Source organism: Panthera tigris, chromosome C1 (assembly GCF_018350195.1).
Source record: "Panthera tigris isolate Pti1 chromosome C1, P.tigris_Pti1_mat1.1, whole genome shotgun sequence".
NCBI lineage: Eukaryota > Metazoa > Chordata > Mammalia > Carnivora > Felidae > Panthera > Panthera tigris.
The window spans coordinates 111,413,449-111,434,916 of record NC_056667.1 but is presented as its reverse complement, the minus strand read 5'-3'; the positions used below and the strand labels follow the sequence as shown (position 1 = coordinate 111,434,916).

General features: G+C 35.9%; 1 long non-coding RNA gene across 2 annotated transcripts in view; it reads right to left on the bottom strand.

Annotated features, from left to right (window-relative positions):
• The window catches only part of LOC122240869, a 54,427-nt gene that overhangs the window by 22,206 nt on the left and 10,753 nt on the right, over positions 1-21,468 (bottom strand). Inside the window, exon 1 of one of the 2 annotated variants that reach the window (XR_006220609.1) lies at positions 6,417-6,468. The exons of the other annotated variant lie outside the window; for it this stretch is intronic. This is a non-coding gene — a long non-coding RNA (uncharacterized LOC122240869). Of the gene's footprint in view, positions 1-6,416; positions 6,469-21,468 lie in introns of those variants that run through there. 2 annotated transcript variants of the gene reach the window in all.

Below are 21,468 nucleotides of genomic sequence, written 5' to 3'. Positions count from 1 at the left end.
ACTAAGGATTGTTGGCCACCACCAGAAGCTCTGAAGAGGCATGGCAGTCTTCTACCAAGAGTCCCAGAAGAGACATGGAGCTTCAAACACCTTGATCTCAGAATTCCAACCCCTAGAACTGAAGAGCATAAATTTGTGTGGTTTTAAGTAACCCTGGTTGTGGACTTATGGCAGCCCTAGGAAACCAATATAATATGTAAGGATTTTTGTATCTACTTTAGGGCAGTCAAATTTTAACAACAACAAAACTGGATTATGATTAGCATTCTGTTGGAAACATAGTTCAACTTGACAGTAATTGATGTCTTAAAACCATTTGCCTTCCCAGTCTAGGGAATACAATATATCTGTCTGTATAATAGCTCTTCTATAATTTATCTTCTAATGTCTTTGTCTAGTTTTTGGCATTAAAGTAATACTGACCTATAAAAGGCCTTGCTCGGGAAATTTTCTTCCCTGCTCCACCACTCTATCTTCTAAAATCTCTCTGTGGTATTTTTTTTAAAGATGTCTGACAGACTTGACCTGCAAACCATCTGAGACTGGGTATTCTTTGTGGAAAGGTCTTTAGTTACCAAATCAATTTTTTAATATATGCTGTACTGCTCATATATTCTATTTCTTCCTGGGCTAATTTTCATAATTTTGCCTTTCATAACACTTTCCTATTGCATTGTTATAATACTTACTGAAATTTAATTGTTTACAAGATCCTCTTATTGTCCTTTAATGTTTGTACCATGTGATATGATGATTCCTCTTTTATTCCTGATGTTAATAAAGATTTGTCTCTCTCCTTTCCCTCATGAATGTAGCTAAAGGCTCATCATTTTTATTGATCTTTTTAAAACTAGACTTGGTATGGACTTTGTCCATTTTCAGTTCCATCGATTTCTTCTCTTATCTTTAGCATCTAATTACTTCTACCCACATTTGGCTTATGTGTTTTTCTTTTTCTAGTTCTTTGAGACTGAAATTTTACTCATTGATCCCAGATTTACCTTATTTTATGAAATATAATTTATTGTCAAATTGGTTTCCATACAACACCCAGTGCTCATCCCAACAGGTGCCCTCCTCGATGCCCATCATATTTACCTCTTTTAATATAATCATTTAGAACTATACATTTCTCTCTACACCCTACTTTACCTGCATCCTACCAGTATGGATATGCTTTGTTTTTATTTTCATTCAGTTCATAATATTTGCTAATTCTCCATGTGTTTTTTCTTTCAGTCTTGAATTACTTAGGATTGCATCGTTTAATGCCCACCTACTGGAGGATTTTCTAGATGCGTTTCTGTTATTCATTTATCTTTTAATTTTTCCTGTAATCAGAATGCTTATTTTGTGTGACTTCGATTATTTTAAATTTGTTTGACTTCTTTTGTGCCTCATCCATCTTGGTGAATTTCCCATATTCACTTGAAAAGGTTTCTTTCTGTGTTTTTTGTGTTAGGTTCTATAAACGTCAAGTACATTGGGTTGATTTATTGTGTTATTGAAGTATTCCATTTTCTTAAGTTTTTTTTTTTTTGGTCTGTTCTACCAATATCTGTTTTTTATTATTTTTCCATTCTATGTTACATTTTTCATAAAATGCATTCTTATGTCTCCGAATTCACTGGCATTCTTATTTGCAGCATTTAATATACTTTTTCCCTATAATTTGTCATTTGGATTTCAGAAAAACATTGTATTATTTTTTTTTTATTTCCAGATATCTTCTATGTTGTTTCTCTTTATTATCATGTTGGTTTTTAAATCTCTAAGCACAAGGTTATGCATGCAAGAAACTTGGAGCTCACCACATCATTCTAACAAACAAAAAGCTGAACTAACTGCAAAATCAATGCATTTATTGAATCTGCAAGGGAAGGGAAGACACAGAAGAGAACTGCTGTCCCCAAGACTGGAGAGACAGACAGGTGAACACAAGGAGCCAAGGCTTACCCACAAGTGGAAACCACTTGGGAACTTGTGCCTGGATTGGAAAAAATGAAGCTATAATTGGCAAATTGCTAGAGACCAAGATGTGGACAAGATTGAGAGTTAAAAAAACTCCAGGGGGACCCAAACATAAAGGGATCCCCACAATATTGTGAGACTTCAGTCCAGCATCTCAACTAGGTTCCTATAGTAAATACTATAGAAATATATTTTTGTCCTCCCAGCAGAGGGAGGGGAAAAGGCAAGCCAAAGAACTCTGTTCTAGAGGCACCTGGGTGGCTTGGTCGGTTAAGTTTCCAACTTCAGCTCAGATCATGATCTTGCGGTTCGTGAGCCCACATTGGGCTCTGGGCTGATAGCTTGGAGCCTGGAGCTGATTGGGATTCTGTGTCTCCCTCTCTCCCTCTGCTCCTCCTCTGATCACACTCTGTCTCTCTCTCTCAAAAATAAATAATAAACATTAAAAAAATTTTTTTTCAAAGAACTCTGTTCTCAGTGAGGCCCGCACTCAAGGGAAATTGGTTAGCTAGAGCCTAACAGACCTGGAAAAGGGAAACACCGAATTCCAGTCCACCCTAGCCATCCTGTCCCAATAAAGAAGGACAAAAAAAAAAAAAAACTGAGAAACTCTGTGAATTATAGACTCACTAAAAGACTAAGACCTAATCATAGCCAATAGAACATTTCCCCTCAGGCACACCTCACCACACCATTAGTAAAAGACTATTTATAGAGTTCTTTTACCCAGCACAGCATGTACATGTATCAGGGAAAAAATGGCAAACCATACCAAAAGGGAAAAAAAAATACAATTTGAAGAGACAAAACATTAGAAAAAAGAATTCTAAACTGTTGAAATGATCAGACTAGGCACTTAAAATAATTATAATTAATATGCTGAGAACTGTAATGGATAAAGTAGACAGCATGCCAGAACAGATGAGAAATGCAAGTTGAGCTTTGTTAGGAAATCCTAACAAAGAAGTGAAAAAAAATGCTAGAGATCAAAAACACCACACAAGAAATGAAGAATGCTTTTGGTGGGCTTATTAGTAAAGTAAATATGACTCAGTACAGAATATTTTAACTGGAAGATACACCAGTAGAAACCTCTAAAACCAAAGAGCAAAGGGTTTCCTGGGTGGTTGAACTCTATGAACCCTGGGTGGGTTCAGTTGGTTGAGCATGCAACTTCAGCTCGGGTCATGATCTCACAGTTCATGAGTTTGAGCCCTACAGCTGATGCTGCTATCAGCACAGAGCCCACTTTGGATCTTCTGTCTCCCTCTTTCTCTGCCCTTCCCCTACTTGTGTGCTTTAAAAAATAAATAAAACATTAAATTTTTTATGTTTTTATTGTTAATTAATTAGTTTTTAATTTACATCCAAGTTAGTTAGCATATAGTAGTATAATGATTTCAAGAATAGATTCCAGTGATTCATCCCAACAAGTGTCCTCTCCAATGTCTCTTAACCATTTAGCCCATCTCCCCACCCACCACCCTTCTAGCAACCCTCAGTTCTCTGTATTTAAGAGTCTCTTATCTTTTGTCCCTTTCTTTGTTTTTATATTATTTTTTCTTCCCTTTCCTTATGTTCATCTGTTTTGTATCTTAAAGTCCTCATATGAGTGAAGTCATATGATAGTTGTCTTTCTCTGACCAACTAATTTCACTTAGCTTAATACCCTCTAGTTCTATCCATGTAGTTGCAAATGGCAAGATTTTGTTATTTTTGATTGCTAAGTAATATTCCATTGTGTGTGTGTGTGTGTGTGTGTGTGTGTGTGTATGTGTGTATACCACTTCTTGTGTGTACATATACATATATATATACCACTTCTTCTTTATCCATTCATTTGTCGATGGACATTTGGGCTCTTTCCATACTTTGGTTATTGTAGATAGAGCTGCTATAAACATTGGGGTGCATATACCCCTTCGAAACAGCACACCAAGTGAGCAGCCCTCACTTGGATAAATACCTAGTAGTGCAATTTCTGGGTCATAGGGTAGTTCTATTTAAAAAAAATGTTTATTTAATGTTTATTTATTTGAAGAGAGAGACACAGAGCATGAGCAGGAGAGGGGTAGAGAGAGAGGGAGACACAGAATCTGAAGCAGGCTCCAGGCTCTGAGCTGTCAGCACAGAACCAGACATGAGGCTCAAACCCACAAACCATGAGATCATGGCCTGATCCAAAGTCAGACACCCAACCAACTGAGCCACCCAGGCACCCCAAGTAGTTCTATTTTTAATTTTCTGAGGAAACTCCATGCTGTTTTCCAGAATGGCTGAACCCATTTGCATTCCCAATTTTTTTTTTTAATAAAACCAAAGAGCAAAGAGAACAAAGACAAAAAAAGAAAGAAAGAAAGAAAGAAAGAAAGAAAGAAAGAAAGAGAAAAGAGAGGAAAAGAAAAGAAAAGAAAAAAAGATAAAAGATAAAAGAAAATAAAGAAAAGAAAAAGGAAAAGGGAAAAAAATATCTGAAGAGTGTGGGACAACAACAAAAAGATATAGCATATACATAATAGGAATGCCAGAAAGAGAAGAGAGAAAGAAACAGAAGAAAAATTTGAAACATTAATTACTGATAATTTTCCCAAAGTAATGTCAGACACAAAACCACAGATCCAAGAAGTTCAGAAAACCCCAAGTAGAATATGTTGAAAAATTACACTTAGGCATACCACTTTCACTACAGAAATCAAAGATAAAGAAAAAATCCTGAAAGAAGCCAGAGGGAAAAAACACCCTATATGTAGAAGAACAAAGATAAGATCTACATCTGACTTCTGAGAAATGATGAAGAACAGAGTGACATCATCAAGATGGCAAAGTAGGAGACCTCAACCTTCACCCCTACTACAAAGAGCAATTGGACTGCTATCTGAGCAAAAATAGCTCAGAGTCCACTTAAGAAGCATCATGACACACTGGAATATAAAAACAAAATAACAGCGCAATAAGGGCAGGAGAACAGTTTTATTTTGCCTAAATCCTCCCATTCCCTAAATCGACACTGCTCAGAGCCAAGAGGGAACTTCTCAGCCTGAGAGAGTTTCAGTCACCTGGAAGAAGAGAGAAGAATGACTGACTTCCCCAGCCTTTTGGGAAAGGACCTGCTTCAGTTTGACTCCACCCAGAGCCCAGCAGAGCTGAGAGGTCTAGAAATGGATAGAAACAAGGAAGAAATTCAGAACTTACCAGTCCTAACTTTGTGGAAGAAGCAACCACAGTTCCCAGTGGCTTGTACTGTAGAAGATCCTAGTAGCCCTCATTACTAGGGACTTCAACAACCTTTTCAGACACTGAAAAGCCCAATAGATAACATCACTGAGCCCATCATGAACCCCAGGAGACTGCTCCACAGAGGACCCTAGCAAAATCCACTGAGGAGACCAACATCCATCATGGCTAGCTGCTACAGACCCTGTGTGGTTTACCACTGAGGGCCCCATGGTATATGGCACTGTCGGATTCCATCTGCCTGAATCCTCTTGACTCCCACCCTCCCACACTGGAGACACTTCAGCCAGCACTGCTATGGATTTGTTGGGCCCCAGGATCCACATTACTAGCAAGCTCCAGCCTAAAGTCCTGCGTGTGTGTATAATGACAGCACAATGCTCTATGTCTGACCCTGACCACTTGGTGTGTGCTTGTGGTTGTCCCAACAACCAAAAAAGGGCACATCAACAGCTTACGCACCCACCACTGCTCAGATCCCAGGGCCAGCCCAGCTCTGTTACTGATGGGCACTACTGTACATGCCCAAAGTTAGCTTCTATAGCTGTGCACTTAACATGCCAGCAGCCCTCACTTCTGTCGCTGACCTCCAATGCCATGTACATACTCACAGCTAGCCCCTACAGCCATACATGTGCATTTTTACAGCAAAGGTCACTGGAGCTGCTTATGAGCCTATCTAGCCCCAACTCCTGCCACTGGCCCTTTGGATATCCATAGCAAGATACTATAGCTGTCATCTGAACCCAGCTTGCCTCAACTCTTATCATGACCTTCCACTGGCATGTACACTTTCACAGCTAACCTCTGTAGCCATCTGCTGTCCTGACTCCGATAGACCTCCACTACCATGCTTGTACCTGTGAGTAGAGACTGCAGCTGCATGAGTACATGGCCAAAAGCCCAGGCCCACTTAGCTGCTCAAGCACCCATCCCCAACCTGATTCCCATTACCAGTCCCCATTGCCATGACATGACTGTGACTAGTCCCCATAGCCATGCAACTGAAGGCTGACAACCCAGACTAAAATAGCTGTCCATGTGCCTGCAGTTGACCCCAGCAACTAGTCCAGACCCCTGCCACAGTATTATGTGCCTGCAAGCAGCCGCTGCCACCACAATAAAAAAAAAAAAAAAAAAAAAAAAACCCTGCAGCCAGCCCTTTCAAGTGCACATATGCATGCTACAGTTCTGGACACCACCACACCTACCTTGTTGGACTTAGAGGGACAGCTGAGGACCCCAGAATCTCTTGCAGCCACCAAAGACCCCCCGCAGCTCTTTCCACCACAGATCATCCATTGTTGAGGTCATAGATACCAGCTGCCTGACCTAATGAGACACTATTCCTCACTGGTCTGGAATCCTCCACCACCTGCACTTGGCTCCCCAGACCAATAGGTCCAAGGTCATGACACACTCTAGCATCTCCCCACTGCCGGTAAAATTCTTTCCTTTATCAAAATAAGTAAATAAAATCTGGACTGTCTTTAAAATCATAGACACATACACAAAGCCACAGAGATCACAAAGAATTGGGAAAACATCACCAGCAAAGGAACACGATAAAATTTCAGCAACCAACCCCAATATATAGAGATACAAAATATACCTAACAAAGAATTCAAAATAATTATTCTAAAGAACTTCAAAGGACAAGAGATTGCAGTTAACAACTTAACAAAATCAGGAAAACAATACAAGAATAAAATGAGAAGTTCAACAAAGAGGCAAAAAACAGAAAAAAATTAAGAAGTAACCAAACAGAAATTTTGGAGTTGAAGAATATGACTGAATAAAAAGTGCAACAGAGAGTTCCAAAAGCAAACTGTTCAATCAGAGGAACAGTGAACTCAGTCATTTGAGGGTATCCACTTAAAGACAAAAAAAGAAGTGATGAAAGCTTACAGGACTTATAAGACATTATCAAGCAAAACAATATACACATCATGAACATACTAGAAGGAGAGAGAGAGAAAGGAGCAGGAAGCTTATTTATAAATTAATGACTGAAAATTTCCCAGCTCTTGAGAAAGATGTGGACATTCAATTGCATAAAGCACAAAAATCCCCAATCAGGTTTAATCCAAAGAAGATTAAACCAAGACATATTATTAAAAAAAAAAAACTGTTAAAAATCAAACAGATGCATTGATTTCTCTTTCTTCTCATTTTTTTTAACGTTTATTTATTTTTGAGACAGAGAGAGACAGAGCATGAACGGGGGAGGGTCAGAGAGAGGGAGACACAGAATCCGAAACAGACTCCAGGCTCTGAGCTGTCAGCACAGAGTCCGACGTGGGGCTCGAACTCACGGACCGTGAGATCATGACCTGAGCCGAAGTCGGCAGCTTTTACCTACTGAGCCACCCAGGTGCCCCTCTTTCTTTTCATTTTTTATTGGTGTATAGAAATGCAACAGATTTCTGTGTATTAATTTTGTACCCTACAAATTTACTGAATTCATTTGTTAGTACTGATAGTTTTTGGTAGAGTGTTTATGCTTTTTTTTTAAATCATAATATCATGTTTGTTTGTTTTTTTAATCATAGTATCATGTCTTCTGAAAATGGTGACAGTTTTACTTCTTTTTTAGAAATCTGGATGAATTATTTTATTTGTCTGAATGCTGTGGCTTGGACCTCCAGTACTATGTCAAATAAAAGTCATGAGAGTGGACATCCTCGTATTTTTTCTGATCTTGTGTGAAATGCTTTCAACTTTTCACCATTAAGTGTAATGTTAGCTGTGAATTTTTCATATATGGCCTTTATTATGATAAGGCATTTTTTCTCTATACCTATGTTATTGAGAGTTTTTATCACACATCCAAGCTGAAATTTGTCAAATGTTTTTTCTGCATCTATGGAGATAATCATGATTTTTAACCTTCATTTTGTTAATATGGTGTATGATGATTGATTTGCAAGTGTTGAACCATTCTTGCATCCTGGAATAAATCCCACTGGATCATGATGAATGATCATTATAGTGTATTTTTTAAATCAGTTCTATTATTTTGTTGAGAATTTTTGTATCTATGTTGATCAGGAATATTGATCTATAATTTTCTTTTTTGTAGTTCAACCACCATGGAAAACAGTATGAAGGTTCCTCAAAAAAATAAAAATAGAAACACCATGTGACCCAGTAATTCTACTTCTGGGTGTTACCCAAAGGGGAAAAAATTAGTAAAGATAGTGCACTCCAATGTTTATTACATTATTTACAATAACTAAGATATGGAACAACTTAAGTACCCAGCTACATTACTCAGCTATAAAAAGAATGAAGTTTTTCCATTTGCAACAAAATGGATGGACCTAGAGCGTATTATGCTAAGTGAAATAAATCAGATTGAGAAAGGAAAACATCATATGATTTCACTTATATCTAGAATCTAAAAAAAAAATGAACAAACAAACAGAAATAGACTTACAAATAAAGAGAACAAACTTCTAAATTCCAGAGAAGAGGGATGTGTTGATAGTCAATTAGGTAAAGGAGATTAAGATGTAGAAACTTCCAATTATAAATAAATAAGTCATAGGAATAAAAAGTACAGCATAGGAAGTATAGTCAATACTGTTGCAATAACTTTATATAGTGACAGATGATAACCACACTTTGTGGTTAGTGTGGTTAATGTAGTTAATGTAGTAAGCATTATGTAATGTATACATTCTTGTATACAAGAATTGTAATATATACAATTCTTGAATCACTGTGTTGTACACATGAAACTAATACATACTCTATGTCAACTATATTTCAGTTAAAAATAAAATTAAAAAGACAAAATTAAAATTTTGAAAGTATTGAGAAAAAAACCTCATCACATGCAAGGTAACCACATAAGGCCATTTCCTAGCAGAAACCCTTGAGATGATATACTCAAATTACTAGAGAAAAACATGCCAACGAAAAATACTATACCTGACAATTATCTTTCAGAATTAAAAGGGAAATAAAACATTCCCAGACAAGCAAAAGCTAAAGGAATTTATCACCGCTGGAACTGACTTACAAAAAATGATAAAAGGAGTTATTCAAGCTGAGAAGAAAATACATTAAGTAGTAACGAGAAATCATATGAAAGTATAAAACTCAATAGTAAAGGTAAATATATGGTCAACTTCAGAGTAACTGATACTGTAATGATGATGTGTAAATGACATAACTCTAGCATAAAAGTTAAAAGACAAAAGATTAAAAATAACTATAGCAACATTAATCTGTTAATGGATATACAATATAAATAGACATAAGTTGTGACATCAAACACATTTATGTGTACACATTATGTACATGCGTATGGTGGAGTGAAAACGTTGAGCTTTTGTATGCAAAAAGTTAAGTTGTTCTCAGCTTAAAATAGACTATTATAAATATGTCATTTGTAAGCCTTGTGGAAACCACAAAGCAAAAACCTATGCAAGATAATACACAAAAGAGAAAAAGAAAAAAATGAAAACATATCACTATAGAAAATGATCAAATTAGGAAGGAAAACAGCAAGAGACAATGAAAGAAACAAAGAATCTAGAAAATACTTAGAAAAAAATAAGCAAAATGGCAGAGTAAGTCTTTACTTATCAATAATTACTTTAACTGTAAATGGACTACATTCCTTAATTAAAAGACATAGAGTGGTTAAATGTAAAATAAGATAATAAAATTAAATTAAATAACCCAACTATATGCTGCCTGCAAGACACTCACTTCAGCTTTAGGATACACAAAGATTCAAAGTAAAGTGTTAGAAAAAAGATATCCCATGCAAATGGAAACCTAAGGAGAGCAAAGATAGCTATATTTATCAGACTAAATAGACTTTAAGTCAAAACTATAATAAGAGATAAAAAAGGTCATTATATAACCATACAAGGATTGATTCAACAATAGGAAATAACAATAGAAAATGTATATTTACCCAGCAATGAAGCACCAAAGTATATTAATCTACCAATGACAGATCTGAAGGGAAAAAAGAAAGTACTATAAAAATAGTAGAGGACTTCAACACCCCACTTTAAACAATGGATACATCCAGACAGAAAGTCTATAAGGAAGTATTAGAACATAACCTTTAGACCAAATGAACCTAACATATACAGAATATTTCATTCAACAAAAGCAGGATATAGTTCTTTGCAAACACAAAAAACAAGACTTAAGAAGATTGAGACTTCATCAAATATCTCTTCCATGACAATGGTATAAAACTAGAACTCAGTAACAAAAGGAAACCTGGAAATTCACAGGTAGGTGGAGGTTGAACAATCTGAACAAGTAATTGGTGAAAGAAATAACATATATATATATATATATATATATATAGAGAGAGAGAGAGAGAGAGAGAGAGAGAGAGAGAAAGAGAGAGAGAGAGAAACAAAAATGGAAACACAATGTATCAAAACTTAATACATCACAATAACAGGTCTGAGAGGGAAATGACAATCAATGTCAACATTAAAAAAAAAGGGGGATCTAAAATAAGCAACCTAACTTTACATCTCAAGGGTCTAAAAGAAGGACAAAAAAGCTCAAAGTTAATAGGAGAAAGAAAATAAAGATCAGAAAAGAATTAAATGAATAGGGATTAGAAAGACAACAAGAAACAATCAACTGAGTAATTTTTTAAAGACAAAATTAACAAAATTTCAGCTAGACTAAGAAAGAAGAAGAGAAAACTCAAATAAATGAAAGTAGAAATGTAAAAGGAGATATTATGACAGATATGACAGAAATGCAGAGGATCAGGAGACAAACAGCAACAAATCCAATAACAAAATAATATCTGCACTCTCATCTTTAGGGAAGCATTATTCACCTCAGCCAAGTGTATGTGTGAGTGTGTGTGTATACAGTATAATATAAATAGATATATGTAACATAGGATATATATGTAATAAAATATTTAGCTTTTAAAAAGGAAAACTTACCACTTGCAATATTGATAAACCTAGAGGACATTATGTTAAGAGAAATTAGCTATACACACAAACTCATAGTAAAAAAAGTAGAATAGTGATTATCAGATGATGAGACTTAGGAGCAAAGGGAAAATATTCATCAAAAGACACAACTTTTCAGTTATAAAATGAATAAGTGTTGAGCACTTAAGGTACATAATACAGTCACAGTTAATACTAACTTGAAAATGTTAGGACTAGATCTTAAGTGTTCACACTACCAACAAAACAAAACAAAACAAAAAACTATTGTAAATGAATATATCATTTATTTTGATTTTGGTAACATTCCACAATGTATGCATAAATTAAAAAATCATGTTGTACATCTTAAATATGCATCAATTTTATTTGTCAAGAATAAATAAACACAAATAAACAACAAAGTGAAGGAGAAAGTCTTTCTCAGTCAAATAAAAATTGGGGGAATTTGTTGCAGTGTATCTCTTTCAAGATATGTCAAAAAAAGTTCTTCTAGAGAGAAGGAAAATAAAATATGATTCAGAAATTTGGGTAAAGGAAGAGTATTAAAAAGGAATAAGTAATGGTAAAATAATTACATATATCTTGTTAATTTATATAACAGATAACAGTATGTTCAACATAATAAAAGCAATGGGGTGCCTGGGTGGCTCAGTCAGTTAAGTGTCCGACTTCAGGTCAGGTCATGATCTCACCGTCCGTGAGTTCGAGCCCCACATCAGGCTTAGGCTCTGTGCTGACAGCTCAGAGCCTGGAGCCTGTTTTGGATTCTGTGTCTCCCTCTCTCTCTGCCCCTCCCCTGCTCATACTCTGTCTCTCTCTATCTCAAAAATAAATAAAAACATTAAGAAAATGAAATATAATAAAAAAATAAAAGCATCAATATATTAAATGAAAAATAACAATGATGAAAGGGACAAAAGGGGGGAATATAAATTATTTTGTTTTTATAAGGTACTCATAATACCTGAGAAGTGGTATACTATTATTTGAAAGTGAATTTATATTAGTTCTAAAAGTATATTGCCAATTCTAGGAAAATTGCTTAAAATAAAAAGTTAAATAAATGAATAAATAAAATGCTAAGAAATGAGGGAAAATGGACAATAAAATGCACAATTACTGTATAAAAAACACAAAAGGCAGGAAAAGCATGAGAGACAAAAGTTAGAGAACAAGAGCAACAAAAGAAAAACTGAAAAAAGTATGATAGACATTCATCTAACTTTATCAATCATTTTAAACATCAGTGCTCTAAAAATACCAATTTAAAAGACAAAGGTTATCAGAGTGGACCAAAAACTAAAACTCAGCTATGTGCTGTCTACAAGAAACCTACTTTACATATAAAGACACATGCGGATTAAAAGTAAATGGATGGAGAAAATATATTATGCTAACACTATTCCAAAGAAAGTAGAAATAATTTTAATTAGCTAATAATAATAAATTTCAGACTGAGCTTACTTCAAAGCAAGGAAAATTATTAGAGTTAAAGAGAGGCATTACATAGTAAAAAATATCAATTCTCCAAGACGACACAATGATCTTAAAAAGGTATGCACCTAACAACAGAGCCTTAAACTATGTGAAGCAAAAGCTGATAGAATGACAAAGAGAAAAACATGAATCCACTATCATAGTTGGAGCTTTCGACCCTCTTCTATGAGAAATAGATTCAACAGAAAGAAAATCAGTAAAGGCAGAATTGATCTCAACAGCACTATCAATCGCCTGGTTAAAATCAACATCAAGGAGTATTTCACCCAACAAAAATAGAATACACATTTTTCTCAAGCTCATATGGAACATTCCCCATGATAGAACACATTCCAGGGCATTAAACATACCTTAAATTTAAAATAATAGAAATCATACAATGTCTGCTCCCAGACCATAATGGAATTACACTAGACATCAGAAACAGAAAGGTAACCAGAAAACTCCCAAGTATGTGGAGATTAAACAGCCAACTTCTGAATAACACATGGGTCAAAGATGAAATCTAAAAATAAATTAAAAAGTATTTTGAACTAAATAAAAATAAAAACTCAACTTACCAAATTTGTGAAATGCAGCAAAAGCAGTGCTTAAAGGTAAATTTATACCATTGAATGCATATATTAGAAACAAAAAAAAAGCACATTAGATCAATAAACTAAGTTTCCACTTTTGGAAACTAGAAAAAGGGAAAATTAAAGTCTAGGTAAGTAATAAAAAAATAATTACAAAAGAAATAAGTTACTGGAAACATAAAATAAATAGAAAAAAAAATCAACAAAACCAAAAGTCAGTCTTGGAAAAGATCCACATAACCAAAAAATCTCTAGCCAAGCTACTTAAGAAAAACAGAAGACACAAATTGCTAATATCAGAAATGAAAGACATTACATCACTACAGTTCTTCTGGGCATTAGAAGGATAATAAAGGAGGGGCACCTAGGTGTCTTAGTCAGTTAAGTGTCTGACTCTTGATTTCAGCTCAGGTCATGAACTCATCTCACAGTTCGTGATTCAACTCCCACCATCAGGCTCTGTGCTGAGGGTGCAGAGCTTGGTTGGGATTTTCCTTTTTTGCCTCCCTTTGCCTTTGCCTCTCTCCTGCACGTGCTCTCTCTCCCCCCCTCTATCTCTCTCTCTCTCTCTGTCTCTCAAAAATAAATATGTAAATACAATTCTTTAAAAAAAAAGGATAATAAAGGAATATTATGAACAACTTTATGGCAGTGTATTTGATTACCTAGATGAAATTAAATTCTCTGAAAGACACCATCTGCCAAACCTCACATAAGAAAAACTCACATAAGAAACAAGCCAACTGGACCTATATGTACTAAATAAAATGAACCCATAATTCTCCAAAAAAGAAATATACTGGATGGTACACTGGTGAATTCTACCAAACATTTAAGGAAGAGATTATGCCAATTCTCCATAATGTATTTCAGAGGATAAAAGCAGAGGGAACAGAGGGAATCCTAACTCATTCTATGAAACCAGCACTACTCTAAAACAAAACTAGACAAATATAAGAAAAGAAAACTACAGACCAATATCTCTCATGAATAATAATATAAAACTTCTCAACAAAATATTAGCAAGTTTAATCTAAAAATCCAAAAAATAATTATACACCATGACCAAGTAGGTTTTGTCTCAGGTATGTATGCAAGGCTAGTTCAATATTTGAAACTCAATTACATCACATCAGTAAGCTAAATTAGAAAAGATAATATGATCATGTCAATACCTATAGAAAAAGCATTTGACAAAATCCAACACCCTTTCATGATAAAACTTCTTAGCAAACTAAGAATGGAAGGAACTTCTTTTTTTTTTAATTTTTAAAGTTTATTTATTTATTTTGAGAGAGTGAGAGAGTGGGGGAAGGGCAGAGAGAAAGATAGAGATAGAGAGAGAGAGAGAATCCCATGCAGACCCCATTATGTCATCATGGAGCCTGATGTGGGGCTCGAACTCATGAACCATGAGATCATGACCTGAGACAAAATCAAGAGTCAGATGCTAACTGATTGAGCCACCCAGGCGCCCCTAGAAGGAACTTTTTCAACCTGTTAAAAAAAGTCTACAAGTAATATTATACCTAATGGTGCAAAAGTAAAAACTTTCTCACTAAGATCAAATATAAGGCAAGGATGTCTCTTCTCATCATTCCTTTCCAACATTATACTGGAAGTTGTAGCTAATAAAATAAGACAAGAAAAGGAAATTTAAGGTATACACATTTGGAAGAAAGAAATAAAACTGTCTTTATTCACAGATTACATGATTGTCTATAGAGAAAATCTGAAAGAATAGAATTTTTAACCTCCTGGAACTGATCGTAGCAAAACTACAAGATATAAGGATAATATACAAAAGTCAATCACTTTTCTATATACCACCAATAAACAAATGGAATTTGAAATTAAAAACATAATACCATCTACATTAATACCCCAAAATAAAATACTTAGGTATAAATCTAACAAAATACATTTAAAAAATCTACATAATGAAAACTACAAAACTCTGATGAAAAAAGTGGAAAAAATGTAGAGCTACTCCATGTTCATAGAAAGGAAGATTCCGTAAGGTCAAGATACTAGTTCTTTCATGGGCACCTGGGTGGCTCAGTCAATTAAGTGGCCAACTTCAGCTCAGGTCATGATCTCATGGTTCATAAGTTCAAGCCCCACATTGGGATCGGTGCTGACAGCTCAGATTCTGTGTTGCCCCCTCTTTCTATCCCTACCTCACTCATGCTCTGCCTCTCCGTCTCTCAAAAATAAGCGTTAAGAATTTTTTTTAATATATTAGTTTTTCCCACTTGATTACAGATTCAGTACAATCCCAACCAAAATTCCAGCAAGATATTTTGTGGATATTGACAAACTAATTCAATATTTATATAGAAGAGCAAAAGACCCAGAGCAGTCAACACATTAAAAGAGAATAGTATTAAAGGACTACCACTGTCTGACTTCAAGATTTATCACCAAATTATAATAATTGAGACAGTGTGCTATTGATGGGGAAAAAATGGACACATATCAATGTAACAGAATAGAGAGCATAGAAGTAAATAAATTAAACTAATAAATATAGTCAACCTCATAAAAACTGATCTTTGACAAAGGAAAAAGGCCAATACAATGAGTTTCTGTTCAGAAAAGTGCTTTCAATATAAAGCTGGGACATTCTAATGGCAGGCTCCATTTGTTTTCCTATCCCCTGGGTTCATGCACCATTTGACAGGTTTCTGATTTTGTTTATTTGTTTATGTTTTTGTTCTGTTATTAATGCAGGATAGTAAGTCTGTTCCTGGTTACTGCTTCATAGCCCAAACCAAAAAACTATACTGAATATTTATGGAATTAATTAATGTATAAAAATTTAAAATGTAAAAAAAAATGTATAAATTCAACATATTAATGTTGAATTTGAAGGGTTTATGAGATATCAACTTGAAAGCAATCATCAAGCGATCAAATATTTGACAACCTGTGACAGTGATTTTGAAGGATGAATATTATAGATTTATTTTCATGGACCTGAAAATTTAGGGCAGAAGAGCAGAAGAATGGGAACAATTATAGTTAAGTGATAGACACATAAATAAATAATTAGGTGTTAATGAGTGTTTGGAAGTAAAGAAGTAGTGACTACAGCTTATGAATTAAAATTTTATAAATTTTGCTATAAAAATATGGATATGGTGATAGAGGAAAATAGCTATGCTGTTATAAATTATTTAAGTTAGTAATTACCTGTGCTTCCCATCTCACATTAGAATCTTTATTTACATTCTGGAGTTCATTCCGCTTCCTGTGGATATGTTGTTCAGGAGTTTAACCGAAATGGAAACTACATCAACAAACTGATGTAAGCTAAAACTGTATTTAGACTCTATAGAACTCAAATAATATGGACATATCCTATAATATATAGGGAGATTTGAAATGCTTTGGGTAGGTATAAAGTATAATCTAAGATCAGGTTTTTTTTAAATATAAAATACAATAGTAACAAACAACTAAAAACAACGGCCTTTTTCTGGGCATTGATCTTCCTTTCTTTTTCTTAATTATTAATATAAGTTTACAGCCTATTATCACCAGAAGTTTTCTTAGGGACCAGATATTATAGTTTATTATCAGTATGAAAATCAACATTGGGGACATTAACCAAATAGAAAGATAAGGTATTACGTTACTGGCAGAGCCAGAACTAGGTAGAGTTCAATCCTTCTGACTTCCAGACCAGATCTTTTTTCCTTCAGTAGGCATGTGCCAATAACTGACCAGTTATTTACTAATTTGCTTCTCATTCTTCTTGAGTACACAATTCAGATAAAAACTTGATAAAGTTGAAGTTAGGCAACTTCATCTGTCATTTTGGCCTGCATACTAAACCATCCTACAACATACACTACTCTTTTCTTCCCCTATCTGCTAGTTTATATCAAAGACCAAGGTAATCCCTAATAAGCCTTATGTTGAAAAGGCAGAGCTTCTGTTAGTGTGGATCCTACATAACTGTGAGGATCATCCTCTCTCCTCTATCACCTCTTTTGGACTCTAAGCGAATGAGAAATAAACTTCTATTGTGTTGTCACTGAATTTATTGAATCATCTTTCATAGCAACAAGTTCTGCCTTAATTAATAAAGCTCTATAACTTCATGTGTAATAATAATCTGGGAGCATGTTTTAATAGTCTAAAAATAGAGGTCACTGGGAAAATGGGGACAGAGAATGATACACTTAAAGGAACACCTTCTATGCATTCCCTCTGTCTTGTATGAATCTATTTCAATCATAAGGAAGAAGACTGGCTCAGGTAGGGATGGTTTCTATACAACCCTGAGTTGAACCTGTAATCTTTATTCACTGCATAGAAGGTGCTAAAACTAGAATAGAAAGCTAAGCCAAAAGCTGTGTAGGAAAGCATAATTTTGTACTTGAGTGGAAGAGTCCTAGGAACAATAGTCAAGAGCAAATACATGTGAATGTGATAAGTGGGGTGAAAAAAAACAGCTTCCTTATAAGAAAAGAAAGAAGACATCAGGGTCTTAAATTTCTCTTTATGAATCATCTGGGGTATGGTATACAGGTGGATTTTGTTTTCTTCACCCAATTTTAGAAAAAAAAACATTCATAACACATTTCTTGATGTTCACTGCCCTAACAGCATCCTCCCTTCTTCTGAAAATCACCTCTGAAATCAAGTATTCATCATCCTTTCCTATCAGAAACTTGGTCATCCATTCCCATTAGCAACCAGTCCTAGTCACTCAACATCACACAAGGAAGGCACTTAAGACAAACTACAGAACTGGTTGGTGTGGACTGGACTACCACATCAATTTCTCCTTGTGTTAGAATTTGCTCACCGAATTTCATCGTCTCCCTTAACACAGTCATCTATCTGGGCTCATTGGCTGGTCTGGATTTACACAGGTTATTTGAAAGATAAAGGTCAGATACACACCAGACTGCTATAACCACATTTATTAACCACAGTCCCCCCCCCATCCCCTACCCCCACCTGCCTCACTGACTTTCAACATCATCAGTGTCATCTGGAGCAAGAGAGCAGTAAATTAAATGTGGCAGATCATGAAACAGGAGCCAAGAATAAAGCCACAGATTAGTGATAAATGATGCCAAGTTCAACCTTATTAGCCTTTGAAAAACCACACTGTTCTGCCAAGCCAGTATCTAAACCTTGTTATAGACAGAACATCTAGATGGTCCAATTGCTGCTGGTTTTAATCAGAGGATGACAAAGAGGCAATTAGATATGGCTTGGAGATGAAAATGAAGTCCTTCCTCAAGGGGATTTGCTGCTGGCTGAGAGTTCGGGCAATGAAGTTTGGAAAATTCTATCTTCACTCTCTTCCCTAGAGTCTTGCTAATTTTATACCACTAGCCTTCAGACTTTGATTTTCTTTTAAGATTCACATGTATGCATTCATAAAGCAGGGCATCCTCAAGAAAGAAAATATCAAAAGTAGCTTCAGTGCAAGAAAGGAACTAGCTTGTACTCACTAGTTCCATCCAACTATAACTTTGATGCTGTCCTGTGGGGACAGGATCTTTCTTGGAGGCCAAGAACAGATAGAATTGGAACACATCACAGGGTATAGATTCTGTAAGATATGGTTGGTACTCATCTATTACTTCTCATCAAGGCCTACATTCGTCTGTTTTTCTTTTCTCTCAATTAATATTGTGAGAAATAGCAAGTTATTCAAGGGGCCAGGGTGAGGATGTTGGGATGTCCTAAAAACTGACTCAATATCACAAGGACCTAAAAGCTAGAAAGAAACATGATTAACCTAAGATGTCAAAAGGCAACTTAATTAAGGGTGATTATGAGAACAGTTCTTGGGAAGACCAGAGCATGCCTTAGCTGGCAACACTATAGCATGTATAAGATCTATAGAGTGAAGAGAACCTAGAAATGGAAATTTTATTTAGAAGTTAAAATTCATTGTACCTAGCACTTGGGTCTATTCCATCTCCTATCCAATGTATATTCTAATACTAGTTTTAAAAAGAGTACTGGGAGAACAAGAAAGTTTCATTCACTTATCATATTGGAGATTGTGGGAAAAACTGAAGAGAGAGAGAGGAAAAGACTTCATGTCAAAAAGAATAGAAGAAACCCGAGCTCAGGATGCCTGGGTGGCTCAGTCTGCTAAGTGTCTGACTCTTGATCTCAGCTCAGGTAATGAGCTCAAGGTTGGTGAGATTGAGCCCTGCAGTGAGAAGCCTGCTTGGGATCTTCTCTCTCTCCCTCTCTCTCTGCCCCTCCCCCACTCACATGTGTTCTCTCTCTCTCTCTCAAAACAAATAAGTGTTAAATTAAAAAAGAAAGAAAGAAAGAAAGAAAGAAAGAAAGAAAGAAAGAAAGAAAGAAAGAAAGAAAGAAAGAAACCCAAGCTCAATGCATACATGGAAAAAAAATTGAGTGCTTGGTTGTTAGGAACAGAACCAGAGGAGCTAGAAGCTTAGAATGAAGGAATTCAAGGAATAGAATAATTCAGGGTATTGAATTAAAGTCTTGTTACTGAAAGGGGGGGTTCATGGACTAGTAGCATCTATATCACCTGGGAACTTTTTTAAGATACAGAAACTTAGGCCCCACCTACTGAATCAGACTTCACATTTTAACACAAGGATTTGAAGGTCTCTAAGGTTTGGAAAGCACTGTATTCAAGATCTGCATCAGACAGAGCAGAACCACCCTGACTCAATAGCAGCCCCATAAGTATTTGAAGAAGGGGAAGTAGCAACCTCGCCTTTTGGCTAAAACTCTAAACTTTCTGTAAAGCAAGTGAACTGTCTGGCTGGATAGGGCTTGGGAACTGGGAGGGAAGCTGAGCAGTGTTCTGGTAATTGTGGCCTTCTGTGATAGGGAAGGGGAAACCAAGAAAGACTGTCCTGCTCAGGAGGAATTATAATCCAACTCTGCCAGCACCTGGTCATCTGGAAATTAATCCTGGTTATCCACATGCCCCAATCTCTTTTACAGAATCCACATTTAGCTCTACATGCCCCAGTCCCTGATAAAGGACCAGTTAGCCATTGGGAAAAACAAACCAATGCAACTTCAAGGAAGTTGCCTTCACCAGTGCTCTGTATTTACAATTATTAAAAGACAACCAAGTCACCAGATATCTGAGTAAAATAAATGTTGTAAAGATAATTAAAATGAAAGTATTTAATAGTTAAGATGGCATGAACTTCAATGACTTAAAAAATGAACTAGCCAGAAATATCTGGAAACACTACAGTGGAGCCAAATAGCAGAGTGTCATTTACAACCTTGAAAGAAAACAGTCAAAATCAGTGGTTCTCAGCCACTGATTAGAGTCATCCAGAAGGCTTGTGAAAGAAAACCCTAGAATTTGGGGTTCCACCCAGAGTTTCTATTTCAACAGTTCTGGGGCAGAGCGGGGAAATTTTCATGTCTAATAAGGTCCCAGTTGATGCTGATGATGCTATTCCAGTGACCATACTTTGAGAACCACTGGCCAAGAAAATCAAGCATGGCAATCAATCAACCTGGGGATAAAAAGAGGAATTATTAAGGAAACAGATGAACAATTCTAGGTCTGAGAGTGAGACAAATATGTCTCCAGATACTGCCAAAGGTCCCCATGGAGTGAGGGGAGCACACTGTCCCCAGATGAGACCCACTGACTTCATCCAATCACTTGTGAGAATATTGGGGCCAACATCATCAGTGTAGACCAGTGATTCCCACACATTAGCATGTGTCAGAAACACCTGAAGTGCTTGCTAAAACATTGGTTACGGGCTCTTCCCAGAGTTTCTGGTTCTCAGTTGATGTGAATGCAGCTGGTCTACACACTACAATTTGAGAAACACTGATGTAGTCCATCAAGGGTTTAACCAATCAGTGTTTACTCCCTGAAACTGGAGACAGGGCTTCCTTCCTTGGAAGCATGTGGACTTAAGGTGGAGGGTAATTCTCTGCATATCTGTGTCCTGTTTGAAAATAAGAAGATGGAGAGAACATGAGGTAAGAAAACAACAGGCTTTGTTACTGCTCAGATTTGTAGAACTGGTCTGGCTAATGGACCTTAATGGCAAGTGGTAGGCTGGAGCACAAGAAGAAGATATCAGAGATCAGAGCAACAATTTTGATTGTGTGAGGTAGGAGCATTACCAGGAAACCCTGATGCAGAGATCTGTGAGGGAGGGATCAGAGAACCAAGTTTAGGGCTAAGACCTCTACTGTCCCTTTTCTCTGTTTCTGGTACTGAACTCCAA